General features: G+C 46.3%; 1 protein-coding gene across 6 annotated transcripts in view; it reads right to left on the bottom strand.

Annotated features, from left to right (window-relative positions):
* The window catches only part of OLA1 (Obg like ATPase 1), a 93,694-nt gene that overhangs the window by 50,288 nt on the left and 25,551 nt on the right, over positions 1-17,855 (bottom strand). The window lies entirely within an intron of this gene.

Here is a 17,855-nt window from a genome sequence, read left to right as displayed (position 1 = left end):
CAGGATTTACAAAAAAGGGGGGAGGCCTGAAATCATCTGGCAGACCTCTTCTCTGCTTCAAACTACTTTATCACTATGGTTCTGACGGTGATTAGATAATGAACCACTCAGACACACAATTTACACAGCAGCTAATTTCATCGGTCTGATTTGAGGGTATGGTTTTTAGGGGGCCATCAAAGAAGCAGATGAAGGTGCATTTGTCATATATGAGTGACAACCATTCACACTATCTCAACAAAATGGTGCTGGCCCTTATTAGAAACACATGCTATTATCACATATTTAAAGTGCAGTTGAAGCCATAATTTCAAATTGCCAATGGAAACATAAGGGTAAAACAACCAGATATTACTGAAGCATGTGTACTGACTTTATGCCCCTCTAAAGACATAATGTGGCAATGTAATTCAACTGAGATACTCTTGAGTTATCAATAAATAATAGCATGAAAACAAAAATTAAAAATATGTCTTAGTAGCAAACTATAATTTAAAAATTTAGACCTAGTCATGAATTAATGCGCAACATAAATTTTAGGCACTATTTAGTAACAATCCCACTGACTCTAGAAATGAGACTTTAAAACATTTTAAAGAATGAATGCTAGCTACTGTATCTTCATATGAGGTCAGAAAAAATAAAGCAACATCTACGACATATTTTTAGAGAGATGCAAGTCTACCATATTTTGAGACGATTCACACATCACTTTCCCCTCACATGGGGAATGTCACAATACTTACACCTCAGGACCCATGGAACAGTAGAGCTAAAAAAAAATTGTCCTAATTACACAACCGGAATCATTAACAGCAGCTTCTCAATTAGCATACTGAGGGCAAATCAGATGCATTTTGCCATGTGGACATTGAAAGGTACAACATTGTTCAAAGGCAAAAATCCCAGTAAGTGTTTCTTCTTTTGGAATCTCTTTGGTTTGTCTCTATTTTTTACCTTCTCTCTCTCTGTTGATGTTAACCTGGACCATAGCCTTAGAAGTATCGTCTCCCATTTTAACTTTTGTAATATTCTATGCCGCTTTCTCACACACATGAAACCTTCAATTTCTGTGAATTCCATGGTCCTTATTAAAATTTTGCTCATCATATCTAGCGAATTTTCATTCTTTATCATCTGCTCCATCGCCTACCAATTGTTTTTTCACACTAAATTTAAAATATTCCTCCTGATCTTCAAACATGTTTATTCTTCTTATTTATTACTGTTAATAATAATAATATCGCCCTTCATCCAAGGACCACAAGACAGTTCAAAGTGCAAAAAGAGAAAATCACATAGCATAGCAACTTTCACAAATAAATCGAAAAATCACGTTGTGTTTTTTTTTAAAAAAAACCAACTCAACAGCTTTTGGAATGTCCTGGTTTTTACTTTTTAAAATATGGCAACCCTAACACACACACACACACACACACACACACACACACACACACACAGCTTAAAAGGCCATAGATTATTTAATTTAGGGAATTCCCCGTTTAGGGAAGTTTTTAATGTTTGATGTTTTACCGCGTTTTTAATATTCTGTTGGAAGCCACACAGAGTGGATGGGGAAATCCAGCCAGATGGGTGTGGTATTATTATTATTAAGCCAAAGACCTGGAAGAGGAGGAATGTTTCTGCCTAGCACCTAAATATATGTAATGAAAGCGCCAGGCAAGCTTCACTCTGGAGAACATTCAGGAAGCCACCACAGAAAAGCCCCATTCTCATGTTGCCACCCTCTGGATCTCTCATGGAGGCGGCACATTTTGAAGGGCCTCAGATGCTGATCACAGGGTCATGGTCGGTTCATATGGGGAGAGGTGGTTGTTGATGTATTGTGGTCCTGAGCCAATTAAGGCTTCATAGGTCAAAACCAGCCCTTTGAATTTGACCCAGAAACTAACAGGCAGCCAGTGCAGTCAAGTCAGGATTGGCGTTATATGCTCAAACTGTCTTGCCCCAGTGTTAGCTGTTAGTTTTCTGTATTTACTCTTTTCATTCTTGTACTTGTGCAAGAGACGATTTGGTGAAGGGTGAAATTATTACTATTATTATTATTACTATTATTATTACTAATAATAATAATAATAATAATAATAATAACATATTTTGTTATCAATGTATTATAATAATAATTGCAGGTTATTATATATTACTGAAAAAAAATAATAACAACATTCTTAAACATTTATTTATACTAATGAACAACTGTAATAATAATTTTCTTTAACATTTTATTTATACAAATGAACTGCTAGGGTCTAGCTTAAATATGTATAGTAATCACAATGTACAATTTTAGGAGAGCTTACACTAACAAATTGCTGAAACTATTTTCTCATTTGTAAAAACAAAACAAAAACAACTAACACAGTCTAGCAGATTTGGTAAGAATCTTAAAGGTCCAACTCTCTGCCAGTTCAGGAAATGTACTAGTACTTCATCCTTGATCGATGGCCATCAAACCTTTCCTACATTTTCCCTTGTAGCATTTCCCCACATATCCTGGAAATGTATTTTACAAACAAAAACAACTTCAGATTAGCAACTACTCAAACTATTGCCACCTGGCCAACAAAAGGAGTTGCCTTGCCAGACTCCTTATGCACACAGCATATAGTGGTGGGAAAGCATCAATTGTTTGTGTCCCTTTGCCATTTGGGGACAATGTGAATGTCCAGTGAAGAGGAGAGTGTATGCATTTAGCGCTGAATTCTTGAAATCACCCACCCAGCAAAAGCAGTCACAAGTCACCAGTTCAACTATCTTCCCAGAATTACCATATTTTTCCATGTATAACACGCCCCCATGTATAAGACGACCCCTATTTTTGGGGACTCCAAATTCAGAAAATGGGGGAGATTGCTCAGAGTTGTTAAGCTTTTTTTTGAAGCTTTTTTGGGGGGAGGATTGCCCAGAGATGTTGAGCTTTTGGGGGGGGGGTTTGAATTGCCCAAAGTTGTTGAGATTTGGGGGGGGGGGTGCCGAAAATCGCTCACCCGCCAGAACGCCACTGCCAATCTCACGCATTGCCGAAGACATCAATCGTCTGCCCACTCGCCACCAATCACCCACACAATTGCCGCAGTGGCAGCCAATCAACAACAGCCCTTGCCGCAGCAATCTCCTGTGCCCCCTCTGCATTATCCGTGTATAAGACAACCCCCAATTTTGAACATTCTTTTCTATTGGAAAAAACCTAGTCTTATACTCGGAAAACTACGGTATCTGCTGTTTATGAATCACATGCAAAATGCTTTACATCAAGCTTGTGTTTCTCTGTAGCCTGAGGAAGGAGGACAAGGAGGTGGTGTTATGCAGAAGGGTTGTGGCTTCCTGACAAAGCAGCTGCTTCACATGCAGAAGATCCCCAACATCTCCAGGTAGGGCTGGAAAGGACTCCTGCCTGAAATCCTAGAGAGCTGCTGCCAGTCGGCACAGACAACAATGAACTAGATGGATCAACAGGCTGACTCATTATCAGGCAGCTTATTTAAGTGTTATTTCTAGACAAAAAAATGGCTTTTTAAAAACATAGTGTCAGGGTTGCTTCAAGATCCTAGCTCACAGAGGATCACGCTAGCCAACGGTCATTAAGTAAAAGTCTTTATTGAGTTACAGTTTCCATTCTCAAGCTGCTGCGTGCAACCCTACGTCTAGTAGCTAGATCGGCGAAGCTCCGTCTGAATCTCCGCCCCTCGTACACCAACTTAATATCCTAGCCCTGCTCCACCTTTTCCGCCTGACTGTTCTTCTCTGGGTCCCTCTGCCCCCCTGGGTCTCTTCCTTCCGGGATTCTTCGGACGCTGACCCCCCGGACTCTCCTGTCTCCTTGCGCCGGGCTTTAGGACCCGGCTCTCTTTCCGGGCTGCCTACTGTGCCTCCTTCCTGTGCATTTGAACTTGGCGCGCGCGCCCAACCTTCCACCTTCCGTCTAACCGTTTCTTCGCTCCCAGATGGAGGTGTGGCCACCCCTGACTCGTGCCCTCCCTCCTGCTGTGAGCTGCCAGCGCTTGCCCCCTGGCTCCTTTCCTCTTCCCTGCTCTCTGGCGGTGACGCTGGACCCGATCTCCAACTGCTCTCCTCTGATTCCCCTCTGGCTCTATCTCCCTGGGGTGCCCCCCTAAACTCCCCCCTTGCCTTGGCCACTGGTGCTCCTTTCTGTGAATCCTCCGACTCACTGGAGAGACTCGGAGATCTCGGGTCGTCGTCATCGCTCATCCTTTCTTCTGCCTCCTCCCCTTCGCTCTCTGTTTCCTCCCTTGCCCTTGCCTCTGCTCCTGAACCCCTGACATCCATCCCCCCCTCGAAGCCCCCCACTCCCCCTTCCCCTCCTTCCGGTGCTGGAGCTGGGTGCTGCTGCGTCAAGGAGACGAATGTCGGGTACCGTTCGGTTCCCGTAGCGGGCCTCCCTCCGAAGTCTTCCGGTTCTTCCTCCCTTCTCTCGTCGACGACGGTCACCTCTGCTTCCATCTCTGTGCCGCCGTGCTCGAAACCTGGATCGTCCCCGAAAATGTCCATGTCCGTCTCTCCCTCGCTTCCTCCAGGCGGCGTTGCTCGGCCTGGACCTTCTTGCCACTTCCTGCGCCACTGTTCTTCTGGTTTGTCGTCCCACCAATACGAGGGTTCTGAGGCAGATCCCGAGGGCGACCCCTCCGGGGAACGGACGTCTCGTATCGGGTCCTCGTCAGAGTCGAACCCCCGGAACGTGCTGCCCGAAAGCGTGGGTGTGAAAAGCCAGTCGTCGAAAAAGTCTGCTGGCATCGGTCTATGTGGGAAGAGGGCATGAAACTCGTCTTTGAGCAGAGGTTCGTCCAAGGCGTAGTCCGGCACCCAACTGTTCGCACTGGCCGGGGTGCCCTCCCTGGCGAGAAAGTATTCTACCCCTTCTTCCCCCCATCTGGAATCCAAAATCTCTGTGACTTCGTTGATGCGCTCCTTCTGTGCCACTCCTGCGTGCCCTGTTCTGTCTCTGGCCGGACTCTGCGCCGTTCCGGGTTCCTGAAACCTGTGCGGTGCCTTGTAGGGAGTGAGCACCGATCTGTGGAATACCGGATGCATTCTGGAACCCTCCGGAAGCGCCAGCCTGAAGGCCACCGGGTTGACCTGCTCTTCGACTTGATAGGGCCCCAGTTGCTTATGCCCTAGTTTCTTCTTGGCCAACGACCTGGCCGGCACTGCGTGGGCTGCTAACCAGACCCAGTCCCCCACGTGTAGCTCTTCGCCAACCCTTCTGCGTTTGTCCGCTTGTACCTTGTATGCGTGCTTGGCCAGCTCCAGGTGGCGCCTCAGCTGATCGTGGACTTCCTGCAGTTCCGACGCGAACGCATCTGCCGTCTGCGGCTCCCCTTCCCCCAGCCTTTCCAGTCCCGGGAAGGTTCTGGGGTGCCTCCCGTTGTTGGCGAAGAACGGTGTGACCCCCGTGGACACGTGCTTCGTGTTGTTGTAAGCGAACTCGGCGAGCGGCAGGTAATCCACCCACGTCGCAGGCTGTTGATTTGCATAGCACCTCAAGTACTGCTGCATGATGGCATTGACCCGTTCTGCTTGCCCGTTGGTTTGCGGGTGTCTCGCCGACGCCAGGTTGATCTTGACGTTCAGGAAGCCCATCAGCCGCTGCCAGAAATTTGAGATGAACTGCCGCCCCCGGTCGGACAGAATAGACCGTGGCAGACCGTGAACCTTGAACACGTGGTCTATGAACAGTTTGGCGGTTTGTTCCGCCGTGGCCACCTTCGCACACGGAATGAAATGTGCCATCTTGGAGAACAAGTCCACCACCACCAGCACTGCCGTCTTGCCCCTCGAGCTGGGCAGATCCGTGACAAAGTCCAGGGCCACCCTCTCCCAAGGTTCGGCCGGAGTTTGCAGCGGTTCCAACAGTCCGGCCGGCGGTCTAAGCACTGGCTTCGCCCTCTGGCAGGTGTCACACCTCGCCACGTAGTCCGCGACCTCCCTTCTCATTCCAGGCCACCAGAAATCCCTGGCTACTAGTTCCACCGTCTTCTCCTTGCCGAAGTGCCCTGCAGTGGGCGCGTCGTGCAGCTGCTGCAGCACCTTGGCGCGAAGTTCGTCTCCCGGCACGTAGATGGCCCCTTTACGGATGAGCAATCCATCTCTTAGCTGGAAACCGTCGGCCGCTGCTTTGCCCCTTTGCACCTCTGAGATCTTTGCTTGCGCGAAGGAGTCCCCTTGCAACGCTCGTCGCACCGCCTCCAGATCCACGGTTGCCGCGGCGCACGCCCACACTGTTGGTGCGAAGATGTGCATGGCGGCCGCTGGCGTTGCTTCCTCCAGATACTGTGGCTTGCGGGAGAGAGCGTCCGCCATGATGTTGGTGTCCCCCGGGACATACTCTATTCGGAAGTCGAAGTTCGCAAAGAACTCAGCCCAACGTATCTGCCTCTGGTTCAGGAACTGTGCCGTGCGCCAGTGCTCTAGGTTTTTGTGGTCCGTGCAAACCTGCACCGTGTGCTTGGCGCCGATCAGAAAGTGCCTCCACGCCTTGAACGCTGCATGAATGGCCAGCAACTCCCTGTCCCATATGGTGTAGTTCTGCTCGGACTTGCTGAGCTTCCTGGAGTAAAACGCTCCCGGTCGCCACACCCCCTGCGGGTCTTTCTGCAGCAGGACCGCCCCCACGGCTCTGTCCGAGGCGTCAGTCTCCACCCTCATCGGCTTGCTGGGGTTGACATGAAGCAGCTGCTCTTCCGACGCGAAGAGACGCTTGAGTGCCTGAAAGGACTGTTCCGCCTGCTCTGTCCAAATGAACTTCTTTTTCTTGGAGCTAAGCGTGTCAGTGATGGCCGCCGTCTGCATAGCGAAGCCCTTGATAAACTTGCGATAGAAGTTCGCAAAGCCGACAAACCGTTGGACCTCCTTCCGGTTGCGCGGGCTCTTCCAATCCAACACCGCTCGAACCTTGGCGCTGTCCATGGCGAGCCCCTTGTCAGACAGCTTGTAGCCCAGAAAATCCACCTCCGTCACGTCAAATTGGCACTTCTCCAGCTTGGCGTAGAGCCTATGGTGCTTCAGCCTGTTCAGTACTTCCTTGACGTGTTTGTCATGCTCCTGTTGCGACTCCGAAAAGATCAGGATGTCATCTAAGAAACAGACGCACGTCTTGTAGAGAAGTCCCGCCAACACGTGATGCATGAATGCTTGAAAAACGTGGGAGCCATTTTGCAATCCAAAAGGCATAACTCTATATTCGTAGGTCCCCAGTGGCGTGAACATGGCTGTTTTCCACTCGTCTCCCTCCCGCATGCGAATGAGGTTGTACGCACCTCGCAGATCCAATTTGGTGAACACTCTGCCCTTCCGCACCTTTGCGAGGAGGTCGTCAATTCGGGGCATGGGGAAGTCCGACGGCTTAGTCACACTGTTCAAGATCCTGTAATCCACTACGAGCCTCTTTTGGGGCGTATCCCGCTTCTTAACGAAGAACACCGGGCTGCCTCCCACCGCCTTGGACTCTCGGATGAAACCGCGCTCCAAATTATGATCTATGAACTCCTTGAGTTCTTGCAGCTCGTCCTCTGACATGGAATACAGTCTCCCCTTAGGCAGCGCCGCCCCTGGCAGCAGGTCAATCTTGCAGTCATATGGCCTGTGAGGGGGTAGCCTGTCTGCCTCCTTCTCGCAGAAAACTTCCAAAAATTCTGCGTACTTGTGGGGAATCGCTTGCAGCGTGCCTAGCAGTAGCTGTGACTCCTCTTCCTCTCCTTCCTGCCTGGGCACGATGCAGTGTTCAGCACAAAAGGAAGAGCCGAAGGTCAGCTGCCTCTGGTACCAAGCCAGCGTTGGGCTGTGTTTGTCCAGCCAACTCATGCCCAACACAATGGGCGTGTCCGACAATTGAGTGACGTTGAAGCTGATGACTTCTTGGTGATTCCCAAGTCGCATCACCATCGGTGGCGTCTGCTGCACCACTTGCCCTCCTAGCAGCTCCCTGCCATCCACCGTGACCACCTGCAGGGGCAGTGTGGCCGGCAGCAACTGTATAGCATGCTGGTTGACGAAGTCCTGCCCCATAAAGTCCGCATTGCTGCCTGAGTCGATGGTGATTGGCACGTCCATGGTGATGCCATTGGGCAGCTGGAGCGACGCGGTGAGCCTCACCACTGGTTTGGGCGGGAGGGGGTTCACGGGCTGTAAAATCTCTGGGGACTGCATCATTAATACGTCTGGCTGGGCCCCAGTGCCTCTTCCTCCAGCCAGACAGCGTCGTTTCCCTGCTGTGGTTCTCCTTGCTGCGTTGCTGCAGTCGCCATTGCTGAGGCTGCAGTGAGCTTGTGGAGCCTCTGGGGACACTCTTTCGCCATATGCCCTGGCTCCTCACAGACGTAACACTTCCTGTTCCCTCTAGGAGGCTTCGCTTTCACTGCTGCTGGTGCTAGGGCTCTGGTTGCTGACTGAGCCCTGGCACCTCCAACCTCCATCGGTTCAGCTCCTCCCCCTGGCGGAGGCGTGGATTGCGTACGTGCTGCTTCTCTGGGAAAGAAGGAGGAGCCCCTGGCTGGTTCGCGCCCTCCACGCCCTTCGTCCCTGCTCCACGGACGTCCTTCCAGCCGTACCCCCACTGCCAGCGCCCTCTGCACGACCTCCTGGGTGGTCCGGGGTCTCTCCCCCCTCGCAATCTCATCTTTTACAGAGCTGTTTAGTCCCTCCCAGAAAAGGTCTCTTACAGGGGTCGCATCTCTGTCCCATTCTAGGGCACTGGCCAAGGCGAAAAAGCGGGCATGGTACTGCCGTACGCTGGCCCTTCCCTGCTTCAGTCCATGAATCTGTTGCCGAGCAAGATCCACGTCAATGCTTGATAAAAAACACGCATCCATCGCTTTAATAAAGGCATTCGCATTTTGGAGCGCCGGATCGTTATCCCTCCATAAATTGCGCAGCCATGCTCTGGCATCCCCATGCAAATAAGACATGATGAACCCCACTTTCTCTTGCTCATCTCTAAAATCTTTACTCAGCAGTTGCAGTGCACACAGTACGTCTGCTTTAAAATTGGGATACTGTTGCAGGTTCCCATCGAAGTGAGAGACCAGACCGCCTGTGCGTCTCCCCAACCCAATCCCCTCTGGTTTGGGTGTCTGTTGCCCTTGCTTCGTAAGCACTTCCAACCTGACCTGGAGATCCCTGTAGGCGGCAGCTGCGTCCTCCTCTCTCTTCCTGGATGCGAGAGCCTCGGCATTCAGCTGTGACACTGCTTCTCTGAGTTCCGCTATCTGCTGTTCAGCCGTCATGTCGGCTGCCGTTCGTGAGCTCACTAGTAGGCACCTGCTTCTCTCCTCTCCTCGAGGCTGTAGATGCCCACAATACAAGAGACGGAGCTTACTGTCAGGGTTGCTTCAAGATCCTAGCTCACAGAGGATCACGCTAGCCAACGGTCATTAAGTAAAAGTCTTTATTGAGTTACAGTTTCCATTCTCAAGCTGCTGCGTGCAACCCTACGTCTAGTAGCTAGATCGGCGAAGCTCCGTCTGAATCTCCGCCCCTCGTACACCAACTTAATATCCTAGCCCTGCTCCACCTTTTCCGCCTGACTGTTCTTCTCTGGGTCCCTCTGCCCCCCTGGGTCTCTTCCTTCCGGGATTCTTCGGACGCTGACCCCCCGGACTCTCCTGTCTCCTTGCGCCGGGCTTTAGGACCCGGCTCTCTTTCCGGGCTGCCTACTGCGCCTCCTTCCTGTGCATTTGAACTTGACGCGCGCGCCCAACCTTCCACCTTCCGTCTAACCGTTTCTTCGCTCCCAGATGGAGGTGTGGCCACCCCTGACTCGTGCCCTCCCTCCTGCTGTGAGCTGCCAGCGCTTGCCCCCTGGCTCCTTTCCTCTTCCCTGCTCTCTGGCGGTGACGCTGGACCCGATCTCCAACTGCTCTCCTCTGATTCCCCTCTGGCTCTATCTCCCTGGGGTGCCCCCCTAAACTCCCCCCTTGCCTTGGCCACTGGTGCTCCTTTCTGTGAATCCTCCGACTCACTGGAGAGACTCGGAGATCTCGGGTCGTCGTCATCGCTCATCCTTTCTTCTGCCTCCTCCCCTTCGCTCTCTGTTTCCTCCCTTGCCCTTGCCTCTGCTCCTGAACCCCTGACACATAGTTAAACAAGGCTGAATGACTGTAACAAGCCAGCAGTAAAGAGAAGTAAACGCTTTATTAGGAGGAGGGAACAGGATTTTCACAGCAGTGTCAGGCCTAATGAGCACAACAACTAATCTCCAGTAGGTCTTGCCACCATGAAGCAGTTGCTGAGACAGAAGGTCCCAGCCCCTTCCCTCCCCAACTGCCTAAAGTCACCTCCTCTCCAGGGTTTTCCCTAAGCAATCTGAGACTGTGCCTATGTGACACAAATTTCTCCTCTGCCCTCTTCATGCCTCTCCTGGTTCTGGGAGATTAGTGGGGACAGGAGCTTGTCGCAGCAGGAGGGGGAGGCACTCCTGCCGCTTCACTAGCCAAACTCATCTCCATCCAATACACAGTGTACCACACTGGCACAGGGCAATAAGATAGTACTACAATGAAATTATTACTTTATTTGTTACATTTGTAGCTCACATTCTACCAAATGCTGCTCAAGGTGGCTTGATGAAGGGAACTCCATGAGTAACTGATGCACTTGCAACTTAGAGCTCCAGAATATGGCCTTCAGGGTTCTGAAATCAAAAGTTTGTAAGAGGAACCATATTATAGCTTGGCACAACATCCAATGAACAGATGTACACATAATTAGAATACACATCATTCTCTGGAATACGTGTCCTGTGTAGATTGACACAGCTGCCTTCTTTTTCTTTTTTACATTTGCAGAAAAGATCTGGAAAATATTGTCTGATATGCAGAAAGCACTGCAAGAGAATGCAGAACTAATCAACCAAATGGGTGGTGCAAACTGCATTAGGTAGGACACTGAATACTGTATCAATTCATACAAGCACTCAGTGAGTTCCATTTCTGGAAGCAAATGCTTGTCAAAACCTCTGAAGAGTAAGTTTTGTATGATAACAGAGGAAGTCACAAACAAATTCACTGAACATTGCAACATTTTAGTACATTATTACACTTCACGCGTTTTGCATCTGTTGACATATAAAGCAGAAGTGGGGAACTGGATCTGTCCAGTAGGTCAGACTGTTATCTATCCCACCCCTTGCAAGCCAAATGTGACATAATAATGACATCAGCCAACACTTATTCACCCACACGATTTTAAATCCAACTATGCAAACAAATACACAGTCCACAGCACTGATCATTAGGTCTTGTGGGGCACTTCATAAGGGCTTCACAAAACCCAACGATCAGCTGATTGTCAGGTCTTACAGTGGCCATGTGAAGCACCCCACCAATGTTTCCAGGGTTCACACCTGGGACTTTCTGCGTGTAAAGCAGTTGCTCTTTTACTGAATTACAGCCCCACCCATATCTCAGTGGTAGACTGTTGGGTGCAATTACAGTAAACCAAAATAGGTGGCTATCAGAGCACAGGCTATCTCTGTCCAGGAATGACTGTAGAATGGCAAACCAACTGAAGCTGAAAAAAGGCACTCTGCATCACTGAAGCCACTTGAGCCTCCAGTGAGAAAACTGTTCCTTAAATATTCCCATATAAAACAGGTCATCTACCCAATTCTTTAAAGAAACAAAAAATCAAAATTATATTATGAAGCTGAAATAGCAGTTCTGTAAAAAACATAAAGGAGCAACTACTTCCGGGTTAGCAGAGCTCGTAACCTGACGCGTACGTAACCAGAGGTACCACTGTACAAAAAAAGGGTTATGAATATCAAATAAAGCCATATTTCACCAGGGTTAGCCATTCCCAGAATTGGCATAATGTGATATAAATAACAAATGGCTGCCAAATGGAGGCAAACCCCATACATTTAGCTGCAACCTGAGATACCTGTAATTTATTAGTCTTTTTTTTCAAAAATGAGGATAAAAATAACTTTATTAAACCAAATATTTAAAGAAAAATCTGAGGATTCTTTCCAGTCCTGTAATATGATAGAACAAAAAGCTACTAACAGAAAACTTGCAAGTTGTTTACACATTAAGTGCATATTGATAAAAGACATAATTTTGGGGTTTAAAGGCACTGGTAAAACTATTACTTCAGAGATTTCCTTCATCATCTTTTCCCAAAATGTGTATACATGTTTACAACACCATCACATGTGCTAATAGCTTCCTTTTTCATTACACCCCCTCACAACACATAGAGGAAACAAGTCTATTTATATGTGCAAGGTGGACTGGAGTCAAGAATGGGCTATTTTTAAGAAGTTTTCCTGGATATTTGCAGAGACAGATCTAAAAGCGGGGTAAGCCACATCCCCCAATGCAAGGCTTTGTACAGTAACAGACAATTATAATTCCTGTACACTTTGTACAAGCAAGTCCTGAGTTGTACACTGAGAGTACAACTCTCAAATGCAAGAGCAATATTCTGCCTCTTGGAGGACACAGTCACAAGAGAAGGAAGAAGGATTCAATGACTGAGGTTCCTGCGACACAGACATAGAAAGCACAAGTGTTCTTCCTGTTTAGGCTCAAAATTCCTAAGCAAGCCCCTATTGAAACCATGGAACCATGCCTAATGTATGAAAGGAAGAAATTATGTGAGCATCTGTAAAGGCCATCTTTATCTAACTAGGTGCAAGAACACCTTCCAACAACTATTCAAGGAAATCATTACAGATTTTAATAAACCAAATAAGCAACTCAATTCCATTTGATCTGAAATCCCAGCTTTGCATCGGCCACACAGTAAGTCTGCCTCAAAAGAGTACTCTTGTAGTTCGTTTGACCCCTAACAGATAGCAAATTCCCTTTATTGCATCGTTGCCAGGAGCAAACATTTCCAGCATCCCACCTCACACCATCTCCAGTTTGTCTTCATCACTTTACTCCTTTCATCTTGATAAAATGTTGAGAACCAGTCTCAATGACTGAGCATTCCTCCTCCTTTCCTTGCCCAATTCATGATTCACCCAAGCAGAACTTTTAAATAACCACAAATATTCAGCAGCAACACTTTATTTACACGGAGTTCTTTCCTTACTCTATGCAGCTTTATTCAGGGCCTTTTTCCCATCCTTAAGGACCACACCTCACCGACAGCACTTTTTTTCTCAATCACAGGCTGAATTTTCTCTTTCTGCACTACAGTAAAAGCACCATGATCTTCTAACACATTCTTAGCAGTCTACCTTGTTTCTCCCCACCCCCATATTTTAGTATGGCAAAATCTATCTACATTTTGTATGCACACTTTAAATTATAAGTTGCCTTCAGATATATTCTACAATATGCACACTCTTCTGCCATTTCTTACACCGTCCATATGACAATTATTTCAAAACATCCAGAGATTTTGCCAGTGCTTATGTTATACCTGTCAAGATCTGATGACTCTATGTTATGTATTCCTCTGAACAGAACCACTACACTTAGTTACAGGCTATCATCAACCAATTCATTCTCTTGCTAAAATCAAGTCATCCAATTACTCCTTGACTAATCAAGGCTGTTTTGGCTTTTTCTTTTTTCAAAAGGTACTCAACAGCATAAACAGTTCACTTACAAGAAATGGAAAGGGGCTAATCAGCAGAATTATTGTTTTGCTGCTACAATTTGCAGTATTTAAATGCAGTTGCTGATTGGACTGAAAGTTTTATGATACAGCACAGGAAACTAGTTTGACTTAAATATGAAGGAGCCTGTGCTTTGTCTACTGTGGAAAGTAATGCAGAAAACTAAAATAATATGTGCACCAATTCACTTTTGATATTTACGTCTCTAAGCAAACATGGAATAAATAACTGTTATGGTCCAATACACAGATCTGCTCTTTCACATTTTTCTAAACATGTCCCTTTTACCTACCAATTTGCTTATTTCACTTTTGTACTTACATTAGAAAGAAACTGGTCTTTCTATTTTGATACATTCTGTAGATGAAAAAAATACTAATTCGGCTACAAAACATTAGCCTGCAATGTAAGCATACTGTAGCTTCTATATACACCTTGGGAAAGCTCAGCAACATAGGAGCCAACACCTAGGGGGCACGGGGGCTTGATCCCCCAATAAAATGTTTGAGGGGGCTGGGCCCCCACAAAGTTGATGGGCATTCCCATTCAAATTGTGTGTGTGCGTTGCCTCATGTGATGCAGGGGTGAGGTTTACCTGGGCCACCACAATATTTTTCTCAAGTTGGCACCCCTGCTTAGCGAGCATGAGGGATGAATTGCTCTCTGACAAACAAATGACCTGTAACCTGTGGCTATTGATGCAGAGGCATAAGAGTTGCCTGGCTGGATATTTGGACTCTCACAGAAGGAGAAATGTGAAAATGAAACCACAAGGTAGGATCCAGAGGCAATCAAGCAGACCTCTGTTTGCACAGGAAGGATTTCCTGGCTTCTATTCTATTCTATGTCCCCCCAAAAACACCCACTTGATGTTTTTTACACTAAAATGGTGTAGGATGGGCTACAGGGGGCTGTAGAAGAATGGGAAAACTGGAGGAATTTGGCAAGCCTGTACTGTATAAGAACAAGTGCTTTTCTGATCATGCAAAAGACATCTAGATCCAAGCAGCATTTGAATTAGCCCAGCTCCAGTCGCATTTTGCAACTGGCAACCGGCCTTTCGTGACTGGTTGGAGATGTCAGGTGTCACCCTTGGCGCCTAGCATCTCCACCTTCCTGGCTGCAGTCAGCTGGTCTGCCGGGCACAGTGGCAGCAAAAGACACACATCTTTTGCTGCAGCGATATCCCTGCCAAACAGCTCTTCAGCGCTCTGCCAGGTGAATCAGGTGTTTGGCAGGGTACAAAGGTAGCAAATGCCTCTTTTTCCTACCGTGCTACCCTGCTGACCACCTGATGCACCACCAGCAGCAGCAACAACAAAAGGTCCCTAGACATTTTGTTTTGGTGCCCACAACCTAGGTCCCAGGAGCCACATGGTTCCTAGCATTCCTACCCCAGTTTCTAACATTGGATTCAAGGCCTGGAATGTATTTATGCAAGTTCTTTGCTCTTGCTTCAACTCTGCCAAAAAAAAAAAGAGAAAAGCTCATTCTTGGTTTATTCAGGTAATGGGCAGAAAACACTGGCTGAGTGACCTGAACTACTTTCCCAGCATTTCTGTCCATTTCTGCTTTGGCTTCCTCTTGATAAAGCCAAAGTTATTCCCCCTAACTCATCAGTAATTAAAGGTAAAGGGACCCCTGATCGATAAGTCCAGTCGCAGATGACTCTGGGGTTGTGGCGCTCATCTCGCTTTACTGGCCGAGGGAGTCGGCGTTTGTCCGCAGACAGCTTCCAGTAATTACAGCAAGATAAAACACTGGCTCCTCAGTCCAATTCCTAGTATTATGATGCACCCATTCAATAAACTTTTTAAAACCTGCTCAAAACTTTCAGTTTGATGGAAAGTGGATGAAGATTGGAACAAATTCAAAGTTTATCTTAAAAACTGTTGTAATTTGGAAAATTAGGGGCTCAGGGAAATAAGAGATAAAGAACTACAGTTGTATTAATAACTTATGGAAGTTAAATTTATGAAATATAAACAAGTTTATTACGAAAGGGTTGCTGAAAAATCTTGAAACAAGAATGCAGAAAAGGGGTGGTACGGGGAAGTCGATTTTGTGTTTGTTTATGTTTTTGCTTTGTTTCTTTTTTACTTATGGAAAACTAATAAAAATTTATTCAAAAAAAAAAAAACTTTCAGTTGACCTAACACACTATCTTCCCAAAATTGTTCCATAAAAGTACAGAATCTGAGACCAGAACAAACATCGTGGGAGATAATATTGTTAAGTCAGGGTGGAAGTCTAGCATTGATTCCATGACAATAAATTTCTATGTAAAGAGGATAACACATAAACATATGCTGAAAGAATTAAAAGTCAATTTATGCAATCTCTACTTGAGCATTTTGTAAGAATGAACTTTTTTTTTTTCCAGCTAGAGGCATGCATGTCAACAAGTTAAATATATAGCTGAAAAAGAAAATTCTCTTGACAAATGCCTTCAGGAGAATAATTTTTCAAATACTTTATAACTTTGGTTCTACAGTGCTTCATAAAACACTAACTAGTTGTAATCATTTGCAGTGTAATTGTGGACATTTATATGCTTTTCTTATGCACAGAACATAGCTATTAAGAGCTGAATGGTGACGGTGTGAAGTATAGGTTAGATTGGGTGAAATTAAAGCAAATTACTCAGGGATGTGGAATTCTGAAAATAGAAACAGTCAACGATTTGCAACCCTCTTGATGATCAGCTTCATAGAACCCTAAATGGCAAGAACTTACATATTTTAAAGTTAACTAGATTTTTTTTCAATATTATGTATAAATATAGTTTAAATGGAAGTACTCAGTGACTTTGGAAATAATCATTTTGTTTGATTTACAAGTCCTGTTTAGAGTTTGTGCCACTAAAGCATATTTTAATTCTCAGTTTTTCACTGGTTCTAATGAACTAGGAACTTACAGTGTGTGCAACTTTTATATACATACATACACACATACACACACACACACACACACATTTTATACATACGCACATACACACACACACACACAGAGAGAGAGAGAGAGAGAGAGAGAGAGAATTATTCTAATGTTAACTGAAATTCTATTAGATTGTAAAAACATTTAGGGAGGATCAAGGGACCCAAGCCAGTGACAAATAAGAAACACACAAGGACCAGGACAAAGGCTCTAAAGTGCTTCCAAGTAAACATGTACTGTATAGGTTTGAGTGATAGCAATGCTAGCTTACTTACTTACTTACTTACTCACCCACCCACCCCATCTACCACCATCTTGCAAGGATCAGAGAGGATCTCTTTGTCCCAATTCCCCCTACCTTTACGAACTGTTAGACTAATCATGTGCAAGTACTAAATTTATGTCAGAAATGCACTGCTGGTGAATGGGAAGAGCCTAGTCATCATGATAACTAACCCAGTTATTCTGAAACCAGGGCGAGGCTAAAAGATAAAAATGCGTTCCTAATATGAAGTGGGGCACTAGTACAGGAAAACAATTTAGACCATGTGTGTATAAGTCAGAAGGAGAGCCAGGATTTGCCAAAATGTGTTCTCCAACCTCATTGGGATCATGGGCCTCTAATGGTTATTAGTTCAATTATCTCATATTGGAGATGAAGCAATAAGGTTGGGCACAGGAGCTATGCAGGGGGTAAAGTAGAGAGAGTAGAGTAACGGGATAATAATACCTGATTATGGGGAGGGGTTATCTAGCCATTTAGAAAGAGGGCACAAATTGAGTAAATTCTGCAATCGTTGCAGGTGCATAGACGTTGCATAGTGATCAACTGTGCAGATGCTAATAGTGGCATTTTCTTTTTTAAGAAAGGGTGATGAGAACTAAGAAATATGCTTTTCTTGCTGCTGAAACATCTGAAAAGGTTGATCCAGTCAATAGTGAATGGCCTAGCAAATTCAAGCTGTCTCAACCAGAACTACAGTTTTTGCATGTTGCGGTTAACTAGTTATCAACTTTGCGGCCTAAATGGGACTGTTGAGAGCATGATTGGAATCTGCCAATTAATCTGTAAAGGGAGATTTTGAAGTCTGGAAGATGCTTGCTTGGATCTTAAAATGTGAACAGCAAAAAGCTAACGGAGGAATTTTTTTCTATCTTTTCCTCACCCCTGTGGTACCCAAGTCTCCTGAAAAGCCTCGGTGGGGAGGCAGGATCTGCTACAGCCAGTAGGTGTCTCAATTTGGGCAACTACCCACTCTCCCCAGCAGCAATCCATCCATGACTGATCAAACACATTGTTCATGGTGGG

This window comes from Podarcis muralis, chromosome 1, assembly GCF_964188315.1.
Source record: "Podarcis muralis chromosome 1, rPodMur119.hap1.1, whole genome shotgun sequence".
Lineage (NCBI taxonomy): Eukaryota > Metazoa > Chordata > Lepidosauria > Squamata > Lacertidae > Podarcis > Podarcis muralis.
Note: the sequence above shows the minus strand (reverse complement) of the source record. Positions and strands in the feature narration are given on the sequence as shown.